The sequence below is a fragment of the Cupressus sempervirens genome, chromosome 9, assembly GCF_028749045.1.
Source record: "Cupressus sempervirens isolate cs-2001-9-10 chromosome 9, ASM2874904v1, whole genome shotgun sequence".
Classification (NCBI taxonomy): Eukaryota; Viridiplantae; Streptophyta; class Pinopsida; order Cupressales; family Cupressaceae; genus Cupressus; species Cupressus sempervirens.
This window is the reverse complement of record NC_143126.1, coordinates 604,333,917-604,350,807: the sequence shown is the minus strand read 5'-3', so window position 1 is coordinate 604,350,807 and position 16,891 is coordinate 604,333,917. Positions and strand designations below refer to the sequence as shown.

Below are 16,891 nucleotides of genomic sequence, written 5' to 3'. Positions count from 1 at the left end.
TCTATAGTAACAGATTTTGGTGGAGACTGAGGAAGGGATGCAATAACTATTGCTGCAATTTTCACCGGATCATCTTCCTCCTTATCTGCCTCTTTATCTTCTTCCTCCTTTTCTTCTTCCTCTTTATTTTCCATTAGTGCATGCGGTTCTCCTGGTGAGGATGTGATGGGTGGAGTGCTATCAAGCTCATCATCATTGCTACTGTCATCATCTTTAATTTCTACTGGGTCTTCATTGGGCTTATGTAGATGATAGATATTTTTCCACATGTTTGTAGCATCATTTACAACATGTTCAATGTCTTTAATCAAAATCAAATAGGTGTGGAATATGATCATCATTTTACCTTCATGGCTTTTCATTTCAGTTTTTACTTCTGCTCTAGTGAGACTTGGTCGGAGATTCTTTAGGGATTGCTCATAAATATCTTTTACCATTTGGGTGGCTAACTCCCATCTCGGTTGCAATCTCTCTAGTAGTTCTTTTGAGATTTGAGGGGCAATCTGGTCTGGGGAGTATTTCTATTTACCCATTTTATTGAGTACCAGCTCCTCAATCTGCATTTTCTCAGCATCAGTTCTAGTTTCAAATTTCAATGCTTTGAAATTTGTGATGCTAGCTCCTTCCTCCAATTTTTTGAGCCTTTGCTTGAATGAGGGTGTAGGCTTGACTAGTATAGGTTCCTGCTTACCTTTCCTGGTTCTTCTGGAAAACACTGCAGTAGGATTCTTCTTAGGTTAGGTAATGATTACTTTACCTTTCTTCTTTGGCTATTCTTCTACAGATTCTCCTTCTCCTTCTTCTTCTCCTCCTTCTTCTTCTTCACCTTCTTCATCTTCACCTTTTCCCTCGGTGAGCATAAGAGGACCGGTAGAAATTTTTAATTGGCTATTTTCCTCTTGCCCTTGCTTATGGCCTGTGGTAGCTTGATTTCAAGCTCAATTCTGGCCTTAGCTTCATCATAGGTTCCAAAAATTTGTTGCCTTGGGTCTACTAGCTCATTTACTAGTGCTTCTATGATATCTTTGGTTTCATCAATATTTACCTCATAGGGAAGAGGATTCACCCATGCAACTCGGGGTCTGAGTGCCTGAATGTATACCTTATCACAGTCAACCATGAAGCATAAATCATCCTATAATCTTCAACAAGCTTTGGAGGAATTTTGAATTTGTTATTCATTCTTTCCTTGAAGTCTTCAAAATAATTATCCATAATACTATCAAAATTTTCACCCATTTCTGCTACAAATTCATTTATTTGATACAAAACCGGAATATCTTTTCTCCATACAACTGTACCTTTTGAAGGGAAAAAATTTTGTACATAGAAAAATAAACAAACTAAAAAAGAACCAAATTTACAAGAGTTGGTTTTTTAGGTCCTTATACTGTCCATGTTCTTATTAAGTTGTTTCAACACCACATCTGTTAGGTCAAATTCCATGTTTTCTTCATGACCTTATAGGCTAAGTCTACATCCTCACAAGGCATGCTATTCAATCTACTGGAACTATACATCTTATATGCAATTAAATAAATTCCAAATCTTAGCTCTGCATTAGATACATTGTTAGGTTTCAATCCTCTGCCATTCCATTTAGCTAGGGTTAACTTCTGAAGTTCATGTCGACTTAGGGTTTTAGTGGTTTTGGATTTTCTTAACATAGGTAAACCCGTGATCTTATGAATCATCTTCTTTGTTATTAGGACGGGTTGCTCTAACCACATTTGACCATTATGCACATGGCTTAAAATGTATCTTATCCATTTCATTTGAAAGTTCCTTGGCAAGTGTGGGATATGGGTCAAACCTTTGGTTTTCAGATGTTTGAACTCGGGTTTTAGGGTTCCATCCACACATAACTCAGCTAGGGCATTATCCATATCTAGTGTCCCTATTTCTTGAATAGTGCATTTGAAATGAGTACAAATGTCATTTATAAGTAGTACCTTTGGTGGAATTTGTGGTTGGGCTCCATGCAGGTCGAGCGATTCAACTATGGCAGGAACGAACTTGAAGGTAGGTGCTTTCCATTCTACTCCCTTCACAACCATTTCAAAGCCTCTCTTTGTCTTGTTGTTGCTAGTGCTTGTAGATGCCATTGCTGCTCAGTGAGTGAATGATTTTGTTAAACAAATTCTTCACTAGAAAATCACTTCAAATTGCTTGAACTCACTTTCGTGCTCTTGGAGATCTCTTTGTTGGATAGTGTTGTCCTTGATGTCACACAAAATGTCATATCAGTCTTTAATCTCAGTTAATCGAGTTTAGATAATGATAACTGAGCTCACTCGATCATCGAAGAAAATAAAACAGACAGTAATAACTGAGCTCACTCGATCATTGAAGGAAAGATGGAGAAGTCAGTTTTCACCAAGCTCAATCAGACATTGAAGGAAAGATGGAGAAGTCAGTTTTCACCGAGCTCACTCGGTCATCGAAGAAAAGATAGAGAAGTCAGTTTTCACCGAGCTCACTCGGTCATCAAAGTGGAGTCAGTTTCACCGAGCTCACTCGGTCATCACAGGGAACTCAGTGCTTACCGAGTTCACTCAGCGACTGAAGGATTTCATGGAATTCTCTGTATTAACCGGGCTCATTCGGTTAACACAAGAATTATTTTTTAACAAAGTTTACCGTGCTAGATCGACCAGTAAAGGGATTTTTTAAATCTTGCAAATCAGCCAACTGTTGGAATAATTGTTTTCCAAGTTATTTGAGCCGACTTGATAATCTGAAATATATATATATATATATAGAGTTATTCAAGTTGTAAAAGTGTGTGAGAAAAAAAAAAGGTGTAAAAACAAGTAAAGAACAAGAGAAGCAAGGATGCGAAAGCAAATACTTGGATAAGAGGAGACTGAGCGAATCCTGATGAAGGATTAAAGGAGCTGTAAAGTTGTATTTGATCAGTAAGGATCCAATCAAGCTGAACAGAGATCTGTAATCAGCAAAAGATAAGTTGCATATTATTCAAGTCACTTCATTGTTGCTTTATAACCTTTGCAGCAATGAATCCAAATCTCTTAACAGAGTTGGTTTAACAGCCATTTTGTAAATCCTCTAACAAGGTGACAATTCAGTTGAATTGTTCTAAAGACCTCTAGCAAGGCCACTTCTAACAGAGTGTTTAAATCCTCTAACAGGGTCACACCTAACAGTGTGTTTTTGTAACCTTTAACAGGGTTGGCTCCTAACAGGGCTCACTTCAGAAGAGTGAAAAATAGTAACTAGTTACATTGGTGGTTTTTCCCATATTGGGTTTCCACGTTAAATCTGGTGTCTCTAGTGTTTGAGTTTGCTGAATTGTTTTGATATCAGTTCTTAATGATTGTTATTATTTGCTACAATATCAAGTTTTAGTAATCTGTAAAATAGATCAAACTTTTAGACATCTAAGGGACTATGAAATGTTTTTGTAGTAACTGATTCACCCCCTCCCCCTCTCAGTTACTTCATTCTCATTTCCAACAATTGGTATCAGATCTTTTAGTACTTGCAGGAGAAGATTTCAAGGATCTAAGAAAAAGATCAGGATGTCTTACAAAAGAGAAATTCCAAAACTTAATAGAGATAACTTCTCAGCATGGCAAGGACTGATGAAACTTCATCTGGCTATTGTTGGTGATACTGGACTGAAATACCTTGAAGAAAAATATGAAGAACCTTCTGGCACACTGTCAGTCAATGATATTGCTGAAAAGAAAACTCACAACAACATGATGATAGACATAGCATCTGCTCTCAGCTATGAAGAATTTGATGACATTAAGGACTGCAAAACCACCTTTGACATGTGGAACAAGCTAAAAGAAATCTATGGAGGCGATGACAATGTGAGAAGAACAAAAGCAGAAAGTCTAAGAGGACAATTTGATCAAATGAGGATGAGAGAGGATGAAAACATTGCAAAGTATGTTGAAAGATTTAAAGCATGTGTAAGTGCAATCAGGGCAGATGGTGGTGACATCAAAGGAGAAACAGTTGTAAGCAAAGTTCTTAGAACCTTGCTTCCCATTTATGCAATCAGAGTGTCTACAATTCAGGAAAGAAGATGTGAAGCAAATCATCAGATAAATCTTAAGGCCATAGTTGGGAGATTAACTGCATTTGAACTAGATAACTTTGACAACTATGTTCCAGCTTCCAAGAACATGGAATCAGCATTTGAGGCCAAACTTTCACTCAAGGAGAAAAGCAAAAAGAAACTTCAGTCATAAAGTGAAGATGAATCAGATCTAAGCTCAGACAGTGATCTTGAAATAATTGAAGCTCTTCTAGCAAGAAAATACTCTAGAGGCAGAGGAAAATATAAAGGTACAGTTCCTCTAATATGTTTTTCAAGTGAAGAAATTGGTCATATTGCAGCTAGGTGCTCGAACAAGCAGAACAATGATGAAAAGAAGGATCATAAATGGAATGGCAAGAAAGATTTCAAATCATTCAAGAACAAAGGTAAGAAATCATTTTTCATGGCTGAAAATTCTAAAGATTCTGACAATAGTGAGGATGAAATTGTTTATATTGCTGTTAAAGATGATTCTGACAATGACGAGGAAGATAAAATTGCTCTTATCTCTCATATAAGTAAGAATGATACATGGATTATAGACAGTGGTTGCTCACATCATATGACTGGTGATAAAACTAAGTTTGATCAGTTTAAAGATTATGATGGTGGCAGTATAAGGTTTGGTAATAATGAACCTCGTTTCATAAAAGGAAGAGGAAGAATCTGTCTAACCAAAGAACTTGTTTGTAATAATGCCTATTGGGTTGAAGGTCTCAAACATAATTTGCTAAGTGTGGCACAGTTACTCAATACTATATTCAAGGTGGAATTCATGCATGGAAAGGCAAGACTGTTGAATGAGCAAGGAAAGCTGATAGGATCTGGCACCCAAACTAAAGGTAACTTATTCTATCTAGAACTTGGTGAATGCTCATGTTTTATTGCTCAAATTGAAGAGAGTTGGTTATGGCATAAAAGGTTGTGTCATGTCAATTTTGATAATTTGATAAAAATAAGCAAATTCAAGAAAGTAAGAGGCATTCCTAACATTAAGAAACCTGAGGTTGGTCTATGCAAGAATTGTCAGATTGGTAAAATGGGAAGGACTAGTTTTAAAGGTAAAAACTATCAATCTGAAGATATATTAGAAATTGTGCATACTGATTTATGTGGACCTATTGGAATAGAAAGCTATACTAGAGAGAAATTTTTCATTCTCTTTGTTTATGATTACTCAAGAATGATGACTGTCATGTATCTAAGAAATAAATCAAAAGCATTTGAGAAATTCAAATGGTATTTGGCAAGAGTAGAAAAAGAAACAGGGAAAAGACTGAAATGTTTAAGGTCAGACAGAGGTGGTAAATTCATTTCACATGAATTCAATAACTTCTGCATTGAAAGGGGTATTAAAAGACAGGTTTCAGCACCAGGAACTTCAGAACAAAATGGAATAGCTGAAAGAAGAAACAGATCCATTATGGATTGTGCAAGAACCCTGATGATAGAAAAGAACATTGCTATCAAATACTGGAAGGAAGCCATCAGCACTGCAGTTCATACATTAAATCGAGTACATCTGAAAAAGGACTCATTCAAGACTCCTTATAAATTATGGTATGGCCACAAACCCAATGTAAGTTATCTGAAAGTATTTGGAAGCAAATGTTATATTTTGAAAGAATCTAGAAAAGGAAAATTTGATGTAAAAGGTGATGAAGGAATATTTTTGGGATATTCCTGCAAAAGCAAAGCATATAGATGTTTAAATCTATCCACTCAAAAGGTCATAGAAAGTGCACATGTGAAAATTGATGAGTTTGCAGACAAATCAGAAGAAGAAAGCAAAAAGGTACCTGAAGACTACAAGAGATTTGTTTACATTGAACCAGATACTATACCAAGTATATCGTTCACTCAATAATCCTCAACTCCTGTGTCTTTACTAACCGAGTTGCAAATAGTTCAAATCGAGCCTCAACAACTTTCAGACACTACTGAGCAAGTGTCTACTGAGTCTGAATCAACCGAGCCAATATCTATCGAGCTAGAACAGCAAGAATCTAAAGTACAAAAGGATAACAATGAAATTCATTCAAGAGGCAAGGAACCTGTATTAGCAAAATATGTCAGAAGACATCATGCACCAGATCAGATCATTGGAGACAAATCTGAAAGAACCCTGACAAGAAGTAAGTTGAAAAATACTTGTTTACTTGCTGATTTTGAACCTAGAAGTATTAAGGATGCACTGGCAAATGATAGTTGGATTGAGGCAATGAATGAGGAAATAGAATAGATAGAGAAAAACAAGACATGGACTCTTGTACCTAGGCCTAAAGACAAGAATATAATTGGAACCAAGTGGGTATTCAGAAACAAGTTGACTGAAGATGGTAAGGTATCCAGAAAAAAAGCTAGATTGGTATGCAAAGGATACTCACAAGAAGAAGGTATAGATTATGGAGAAACTTTTGCTCCTATTGCAAGATTGGAAGGAGTCGGAACCTTACTTGCATATGCTACTCACAAAGGATTCAAAGTTTATCAGATGGATGTCAAGTCAACATTCCTCAATGGAATACTGGATGAAGAAGTTTACATTGAACAACCTGAAGGTTTTGTTGATCCAGATAAAATGAACATGGTCTGCAAATTACACAAGGCATTGTATGGTCTAAAACAAGCTCCTAGAGCATGGTATGAAAGATTGCATAATTATCTTATTCAGATTGGTTTTCAAAGAGCTAATGATAATAGTAGCTTGTATATAAAGGAAGGTCCAGATAATAAGATTGTCTTGGCAGAAATATTTGTAGATGATACTGTTTTCACAGGGCATGATGATCTTTGCAAAGATTTTTTAGAACAAATGAACAAGGATTTTGAAATGTCTATGTTTGGTGAGATAAAATTCTTTGTTGGTCTTCAAATCCAACAAAATAAGAATGGCATCTTCATCACTCAGTCAAAATACATCAAGGAGATATTGAAAAAGTTTGGTATGGAGGACTGTAAACCTGTTGGAACTCCTATGTGTACTGGATTGAAACTTACAAAAGATGATGAATCCAAAGAGGTAGATCAAACATTGTATAGATCTATAATTGGAAAATTGCAGTATGTAGTTCATACCAGGCCAGATATTGCTCTCGCTGTTGGTATTGTTGCAAGATTTTTAGCAAAACCAAGAGAAACTCACTTGATGGCAATCAAGAGAATAATGAGATATTTGAAAGGAACTGAAGATTATGGGCTATGGTACAAATTTGGAGGTAATTTGGATTTGAAATTTTTTACTGATGCTGATTGGGCAGGGAACCTTGATGACAGAAAAATCACAAGTGGAGGAGCATTCTTTCTTGGAAAGAGATTGGTTTCTTGGACAAGCAAAGAGCAAAATTGTACATCCCAATCTACAACAGAGGAAAAGTATGTTGCTGCAGCCATAAATTGTTCTAATATTTTTTGGTTTAAGCAACTATTGCAAGGAATGAAGATGGAAAAAAAAGAACTAGTTGTTATGTTCTGTGATAATACAAGTGCAATCAATATATCCAAGAATCCAGTGATGCATTCCAAGACCAAGCATATTGCAATCAAATATCATTTTGTCAGAGAATTGGTGAAAGACAAGGAGATCAGATTGGAATATGTCCACAGAAAGGAACAAATTGCTGATATATTCACAAAGCCCTTGTCTAAGGATGCATTTTAATATCTTAGAGGTAAGTTAGGGGTCATTGCCCTATCTGAAGTTCACTAAAGGAAGCTTTAGCGATGCATCAACGCATACCAGATTGAAGATCTATCTGTTGATGCAGTTTAATCAGAAATCATTGCATATGAATCAGTACTATAGGTACATTGCAATTCACTTTACTTCTGTTGTCTTTGGCATGTGTTGTCAAAGAGGGAGAGATTTACTGTCATATCCTTCTGAAATTTATGAGACTTAAAAAATCTGCTATGAAGCTCCTTAAAAGAAGGAGACTAGTGAAAGAGGGAGAAGTATGTTATCTTGTTTTCAAAATTTCATTCTGTTATGACATGTTGTGTTGCCATCAATGCCAAAGAGGGAGATTGTTGGATAGTGTTGTCCTTGATGTCACACAAAATGTCATATCAGTCTTTAATCTCAGTTAACCGAGTTCAGACAATGATAACCGAGCTCACTCGGTCATCGAAAAAAATAAAACAGACAGTGATAACTGAGTCATCGAAGAAAATAAAACAGACAGTAATAACCGAGCTCACTCGGTCATCGAAGGAAAGATGGAGAAGTCAGTTTTCACCGAGCTCACTCGATCATCGAAGGAAAGATGGAGAAGTCAGTTTTCACCGAGCTCACTTGGTCATCGAAGAAAAGATGGAGAAGTCAGTTTTCACCGAGCTCACTTAGTCATCAAAGTGGAGTCGGTTTCACTGAGCTCACTCGGTCATCACAGGGAACTCAGTGCTTACCGAGTTCACTCGGTGACTAAAGGATTTTACGAAATTCTCTATATTAACCGGGCTCAGTCGGTTAACACAGGAATTATTTTTGAACAGATTTTACCTTGCTGGGTCGGCCAATAAAGGGATTTGTTAAATCTTGCAATTCAGTCAACTGTTGGAATAATTGTTTTCCAAGTTATTTGAGCCGACTTGATAATCTGAAATATATATATATATATATATATATATATATATATATATATATATATATATATATATATATATATATATATATATAGAGTTATTCAAGTTGTAAAAGTGTGTGAAAAAAAAAAAAGGTGTAAAAACAAGTGAAGAACAAGAGAAGCAAGGATGCGAAAGAAAATACTTGGATAAGAGGAGATTGAGCGAATCCTGATGAAGGATTAAAGGAGCTGTAAAGTTGTATTTGATCAGTAAGGATCCAATCAAGCCGAACAGAGATCTTTAATCAGCAAAAGATAAGTTGCATATTATTCAGGTCACTTCATTGTTGCTTTATAACCTTTGCAGCAGTGAATCCAAATCTCTTAACAGAGTTGGTTTAACAGCCATTTTGTAAATCCTCTAACAAGGTGACAATTCAGTTGAATTGTTCTAAAGACCTCTAGCAAGGCCACTTCTAACAGAGTGTTTAAATCCTCTAACAGGGTCACACCTAACAGTGTGTTTTTGTAACCTTTAACAGGGTTGGCTCCTAACAGGGCTCACTTCAAAAGAGTGAAAAACAGTAACTAGTTACATTGGTGGTTTTTCCCATATTGGGTTTCCAAGTTAAATCTGGTGTCTCTAGTGTTTGAGTTTGCTGAATTGTTTTGATATCAGTTCTTAATAATTGTTATTATTTGCTGCAATATCAAGTTTCAGTAATCTGTAAAATAGATCAAACTTTTAGACATCTAAGGGACTGTGAAATGTTTTTGTAGTAACTGATTCACCCCCTCCCCCTCTCAGTTACTTCATTCTCATTTCCAACACTCTTCGCTCTATATATTCTAAATTTGTGGTGAAAAATGAGATCAAATTCTGCCTTTTTAAAAAAAAATCTGCCATTAATGCTCAGGTACAAAGGTAGTTGAGATGACCTAGGGTTTTTCAAATAGTCACTGACTTACTCAATAAACCTTGCAACTCGGTGAACAAACAAAACTTTTCATATTCCCAACCTAGCTCGGTTAAGTCTAAAACCAACCTTGCTTGGTAGATGCACCACAGTGAACTATGTCTTATATTTGAAATACTGATTTGTCTTTTGCACTCCTTTATTCAGGAACTGCTTAGGATATTGCTTGAAGATGCAGTCCCTGATCCCCTTTTGATGAGTCTAATTAGAAGTGGAGTCACCCACTTCTTGAGTGACATAGCCATTATTTGAATTTTTTGGCTTGGTAGATTTTGGAATCCACTGTTGTCTCATCTATTTTCGAATGTTGTCAGCTCTAGCTTTCTTTTCATCTTCAATTCTTCCTATATTCATACAATTCTTGGATATATGACCAAGTTTGGTACATGTATAACATCTTATAGTAGTATCCTTTTTCTTAGGTGATGCCTTGCACAGTTTATTCCAATGTGTCCATATTCTCCACAATAGTGACATCTGCACCAAGTATTGTAGTCCCAACCAAATATTGCTTTGATAACCTATTCTGCTGGATTGAATATTTTGGATCTACATTCAGATGCCTTGTGCCCTTGTTTCTTGCATTTGTGACATTTGCCCTCAAACTTTGGTTTCTCTTTGCATTCATTTGCTTTGTGACTATGTTGATTGCAATTGTAGCATTTACCATTGAATTTTCTTTTACCATTGCTCCAACATCTGTTAGATGTATGACCTAACTTACCATAGTGATTGCAAGTAGGTCTTTGATTCTTTTGGGTACCCTGTTTGGAAGATTCACCTTCTTCATTGTATCCAAGGCCTGCTTTACCTTTTTGTCAATGAAAATTTTGCTCATTTTGCAAATTCAATTGATCCATATCTGCTTGAGATTTTATCATCCTTTCATTGACTTGTTTTTCAACATTTAAGTCATTTTTCAAACTTTCATTGATTTGTCTTTCAGATCTCAGATCACTTTGTAAGCTTGCATTGATTTGTCTTTCAGTGATTAAATCATTTTTCAAACTTTCATTCTCAGATCTTAGATTCATAATTTCTTCATTTGCATTAGGTAGTTGCCCTACAAGATCTTCATGCTAAAGGGATTGATTATTTCTTACCTCTAAGTCTTCATTTTCCTTGTTTCTCTATTCTAAAACTTCACATAGCCTAATGGATTGGATTTCTTGTTCTCTTTTGAGCTTTCTTACTTCTTCTTGCCGAGAACCATTCTTTGTTAGGAGTTCCTTGATTGCTTCATTAGCTTCATTTGAATTGCTTGATGGTAAAAGGTCTTCAATCATTTCTTCAATATACTGATGATCATTCATTTGTCTTGCAAGTCCATTCCTTCTTTTCAGAGATTGTGAAAGATGCTCCTTTGCTTCATTGAGTTGAGTCATGGCCATTTCTAGATCTAGCTTTTCATTCTCAATAGATTTGTCAAGTCTGAATATCTCCATTGTCCTTGATCTTTGCTCAAGCTGTCAAACTTTATCCTAAGAACCACAAGGCTCTGATACCAATTGTTGGAAATAATTTAGACTAACAAGGTTACTGAGAGGGGAGGTGTGAATCAGTAACCCTAAAACTTTAATTCAATTCTATATAATAACACATTCATCATTCATCCATCTAATCTACTATATGCATGAAAACATTTATAACACATGAACACACTGATTTGGTGACCTAGAAACCTTCCAATTAGAAAGTAAAACTAGGGTGGGGATGATGCCCACAAAACTTCAATACTATAGTATAAAGTTGGCCAGTTAAGGCTTACAATGATCACTTCTGATGATCTGCCCTGTTAGGAACAAGTAGGATTGCTAGATCCACCTTGTTAGAGGATTTACAAACATACAATGAAGTATGCACTCTATTAGGAGATTTACAAAAGACTGCTAGGTCTACCCTGTTAAAGGATTTATAAATTGGTTCACCTGTTAGGATGAAGCAGTGGATCTAGTTACAACTAATTGCTGATAAGATCCCTTGTGCTTTGATCACCTAATGTGATGGATATAGCTTTTCTGCATCAATTGTTGACCTTATTGTATTCCTCTGTTCTGCTGGTGACTCGCTTTTCCTCTTTTCAAATATTGTAATATAACACCAACAATGATTAATATTTCATTATTTCAAATGATATATATCATTCCAATATTTACACTGGCAAGGTCGGCCAATCACAAGTGAACAAACATTACTGAGTCGACCAGATAGTAGAAAACTCGGGTTCCTTAAACTGACTCAGTGACCTTCTGATACTCGGCATCCACTACAATACACTGCATTATCATGCACTTAGTAAGAGTAGAGGCACAATCCATACTAATCATTCTAAGTTGCTTGGAACTCGGTAACTATTGGTGACTCGGTGAATATTGTGTCACTCGGTAAAAACTAAATCCATTGATAACCTTCTTCACTTGGTAAACACTGATTCCTTTATTTACCTTGTTTACTTGGTAAACACTAATTCCTTCATTTACCTTGTTTACATGGTAAACACTGATTCCTTCATTTACCTTGTTTACATGGTAAACACTAATTTTTTTGTTTACCTTGATCACTCAATAAACACTGATTTCTTTGTTTACCTTGATCACTCGGTAAACACTAAGTTCTTTGTTTACCTTGATCACTTGGTAAACACTAAGTTCTACTAATGACTCGGTGAGCACTGACTACTTGGTAAACACTGTGAAGCTCGGTAACCACTAACTGCTTGGAGAACACTGTTCTACTTGGTAACCATTATGAACTCGGTAAATACTGTTGAACTGCCCATATGCTCGATTTCCAAAGGAATGCTCGGTATCAACTGTAGACTGAGTGATGAGCTCGGTAATCATTTAGAATGGAATAAGTGTTGTAACTAATGACAAATATATCATAATTCCAACACGTATGATATGCAATTCTCTCATAGAGACACTGGAACCTACAAATCACATCAAGTTGGACATCAATATCATACCATGAGCAACTCTAATCATTCTAGACAAGGTCAAATTCCTCTTGATTAGGGTTGACCTCCCTTAATCAGGGTCAACTTCCTCTCATCAAGGTTGACCTCCCCTAATCAAGGTCAACTTGCTTAATTAGGGTCAACCTAGCTAATTAGGATCAATATTTTTTCCATAATGATAGTAATAATCTCTTTTATACATCATAAAGGTGAAAAATATGCATCAAAAACTCTAAAACATGCATATCAAGATAATAATCACTCTACACTAGTACTCACCTTAGGTAGTGGGTCACTGAATGCTATGACTATTCTTAGGACCTCCATCTGCATGGGCTCTAGCTAATTCATCTTTAATACTTCTTCATTATTTCAAAGGTAAAAAGGTAGAAAATGAATGGTAAGACCATCTATTTATAGTTTTTTTCAACATAAATTAGGGTTACAACTAGGGTTTCCTTTCTATGCATTTAGAATAGGCATTTACTCTTTTCATCATAACTTGAGCTAGATAACTTTGATTTGATTTTTGTCAAAAGTGTTGGAACATGAATCAAGTATCTTCCCTTTGAAGTTGATTGAGAGATGTTTTTAGAACTTCCTCACTAAGTTTGAAGGATTTTATTTTTATCAATCTATATTTATGATTCCTAGGGCTATATCACCCTATTTCACCTTCTCGAAAAGAGCAAGCTGAAATAGGGAGTGGCATATGGGCACCTATGTACCTCAAAAAATAATTCTTAGTAAGATCTAGGTGATTTTGAATTTTTACTAACTTGTGTTCTATAGGGTGCGAGTACTAACACTTTATTGTAGGATTGTGCCTCTTAGAATTTGCTATATCCTTTTCCTTTAAAATGTTTTCTTTTCTTTAGCTTGCATATTCACTTACTATCATATCTAGCTAAAGTGGGGGCTAAATATACCATCTTATAGTGGAATCACTTTAGTTTATGACCATTTAGCACCTATTCAATATAATTTAATGATAAATTTTCACTTAAGATGTATTCTTATATCTTTCCTATCCTCTTCTTAAATGAGATCTATGTAGGAATTAATAAGTCCTCATTGGTATTACTATTCTACAACACCAAAATCAAAGTAGGATCTATTTATCTAGGTCATCCCCTTTCCTTCACTTAAATCAACATTACTCATTTTTGCACCAGAATGGGATTTCTATAGAATTTGGACCTGATTTCTAGATTTTGTGACTTGTTTTATAGTCCTAAGACTATCTTGAGGGTTTCTATACCCAATTATTAGGGACATGGTGCATCCCCGACAATCAAGGGCATAGACTGCCCTTGATGGACCAATCAAGGGTGCAACACATCCCTGATAAAGTACTATTTTGGGTGCCAATAGTTGGTCACTTCTCAAGGATAGGTTTTTGAGCTTGGTTGGCCTGCAAGAGGAAATTAATTTCAATCCTATATAAACACCCTCAATTTATTCATTTGGCATAGAAGATGTATATGGTCAATAAAACAAGAAAACATACTTATGCTCAAGTAAGATCAAACAAGCATTTATCATGTGGACATGCCATTTTGGAAATCCCAATTGTTCTTAGTACATTTGCAATGTGGAAGAAAGGAGGCTTGGAAACATCCTTTGAAGAAAGAGAGTTATTCATTTTCCTCTTGAAATCCTACTATTCAAGCATTCAAGCTTCAATCATGGAGTAGCATATATAGATTATCAGTATGGCTTAGATTACACTAGCCTTGGGGGCTTAGTATGTTTTCTAGGTTATCCCTAGATCTATGCATTGTCATTTCATCCATATTCAAGCACAATACTTCATGCTACAGTTTCTGATCTAAGCATTTTGATCCTTGAATTGCATGTTCAAAGGTCATACATGAGAATCACACATTAAATTTCACAAATTGGCTATCGATAGAGGTGGAAACCACCGAAATGGGGGGTTAAATAAGGTAAACCCCTACATAGCCATCCACCTAACATTCCCAAAATTTAGATATTAGTAGATCTCAGAAGAAAAAACTAGTCGTGGATCATAATACCCTTTTTGTTGTTTATTAGAATTACAAAATTAGAAGTAGTGTAGTAGACCTTTCATCAAGGGCACAATGAACCCCTAATGATCTATTTCACCCCTGATTGGTCTAGTTTGTCCCTGATAGATCATCAAAATATCCCTGGATTTTATCTACCTCATAGTTTCAGGTCTAGGTGTAATCATGTTCATTCTAGAAAGCATCATAACACACAAAAATCAAGGTCCCACTCTTCAAGATAAGTTCCTTTATCTATCTTTATCAATTCAACATTGGTTTTATTTTACATTGTGTATCTTGCATAGCTCTAAAATTAATTAATTTAGATCTCAATGACAAGCATCATTATTTTCCCTACCTTCATAATTGTTAGATCTTGGCTTGTGTTAATGCTCCTTTATCCTATGGATTTCATTAAACTACTAAGATTTGACACCTTTGAGGGTTGGTTTGAAAGAATCCCTTTCCTTGGACTCAATTCTTTTGGGTTAGTTTCCTTGATTTAGATTTCCCCCTACACACAACACTAATACATCTAGTGCTACAAACTCTATTCTAAATGAAAATTTTCTAGTGGATCAATTTGGTACAATGAATGGAGCATGTCAACGGTCAGTACACACTTATAATGAAAGTAAAAAGGGATATAGGGAAAAAGTGGAAGGAAACTCTAAAAACAAACCATGAAATATACAATTCTTGAAAATAATAAATAAGTTGTTTTTACACTATAGCTAGTTGAAGAGGCCTGCATGAAATGTCATGAAAAATAATATGCTCTAGTGGAAAGGAGGTTGAGTAAGGAAGAAGAAAATGATGAAATATTGATCAAATTGTAAGAATAAAAAGTCAATATCCAGATGAGCCTAGTTGTTGCCATTGATTGTACAGGTCAAGCAATGGTTAATATTTTTGAATTATTTTCAAATAAAAAATGATTCAACTTCATGGTAGTAATTATATAGGTTAAAATTTTGTATGGAATTTAAATAATATTCTTTTTTGACATTTTAAATCATTGTAGCTTGTCTTGTGCACTAGTTTCAATAGATACTGAAGTGATAAATCATAAGTTTCTTAGAAAACTTGTCCTTGATTTTCATTAAATATAAAGTTTAAATTTTATATTCATTTGTCATGTTGCTAAAGAATCATTTTGTTAGAAAAAATCTTATTTTTGTTACTTTGTTATTTTTTAGCTCACATACATAAATAATATTCAATGTTAGTGGGACATTGAGTATAAGCATTGATATAGTCTATATGAGACTTAGAACCACTCCTAGGTTCTTAAGCACTAAAAATATTGCAAATAGATTTGATGTTACAAATAGAAGCTGAAGTGATAAATAATAAGTTTCTTCCTATTTGGTCCTTATAATTGGCACAATGACATGGCCATTAATGTCTAGATTCTATTTCTCACATGGTGGTCATCATAAATGGATGTTTACATGGCTAAAGACAAGTGGGTGGCCTATTCTCATTTTTCCCATTTGGATATCTTGATGTAAAATATAATCCACCTATAAGATCCATGTTACACCCAAGATTTTCCTTTCATGTATTGTGTTGGGTGTGCTCACTATTGTTGTTTATTTCTTCTATACATGGGGAGTGGCCTATCCACCTATCTCCACCTATTCTCCATTGATTCCAAGACAACTTGGCTATAATGCATTTTTTCTATTCCTTCTAGTGAGGCAAAAATTTATTCCTTATTCAATCATTGTTGTATTTTTTCTCACCTTGGGCTTTGTGATGCTTGCTTTCAATACTGATAGTGACATGCCTAAAGAAGTTATAAATATGCAGTATCAGATTGGGTTTATTATGACCATTTCTGTAATTGGCCTTTGTGGCTTCATTATTCCTTTGACTGAGCTAACTTATAGGAAAACCTCAAGGAAAGTAACTTATTTGCTAGTTATGGAGATGTATCTTATCATGTCCTTTTGTTTCCCACTCTAGATAGTTCCTTAATTGATTGGGTATCTCTATTTTCTTTATTGACTGGATATCTTTATATTATTTATTGAATAGATATCTCTATTTTTTCTTTATTGCTCAAAATTTGCATGTAGAAAGGGATGGGATTAGAAGCTGAAGCAAAAAATGAACCTTAGTTTCCACTATAAACATGTGATTTCCATTTTTGTAGGTGGAGATCTAATTGGTCTTAGCAAAATATTGTAATCCCTTTGCCCCTTTTAAAAGTGTAAATTAAAAATGAGAACTATTTCAAATCAGTTCTCTCAAATTCATTTTATCTAGACAAGTAG

General features: G+C 35.1%; 1 pseudogene; it reads left to right on the top strand.

Annotated features, from left to right (window-relative positions):
- The first annotated feature begins 1,979 nt into the window (after nucleotides 1–1,979).
- LOC149540126 (purine permease 1 pseudogene) lies at nucleotides 1,980–16,580 on the top strand (annotated as a pseudogene).
- Nucleotides 16,581–16,891: the final 311 nt, after the last annotated feature.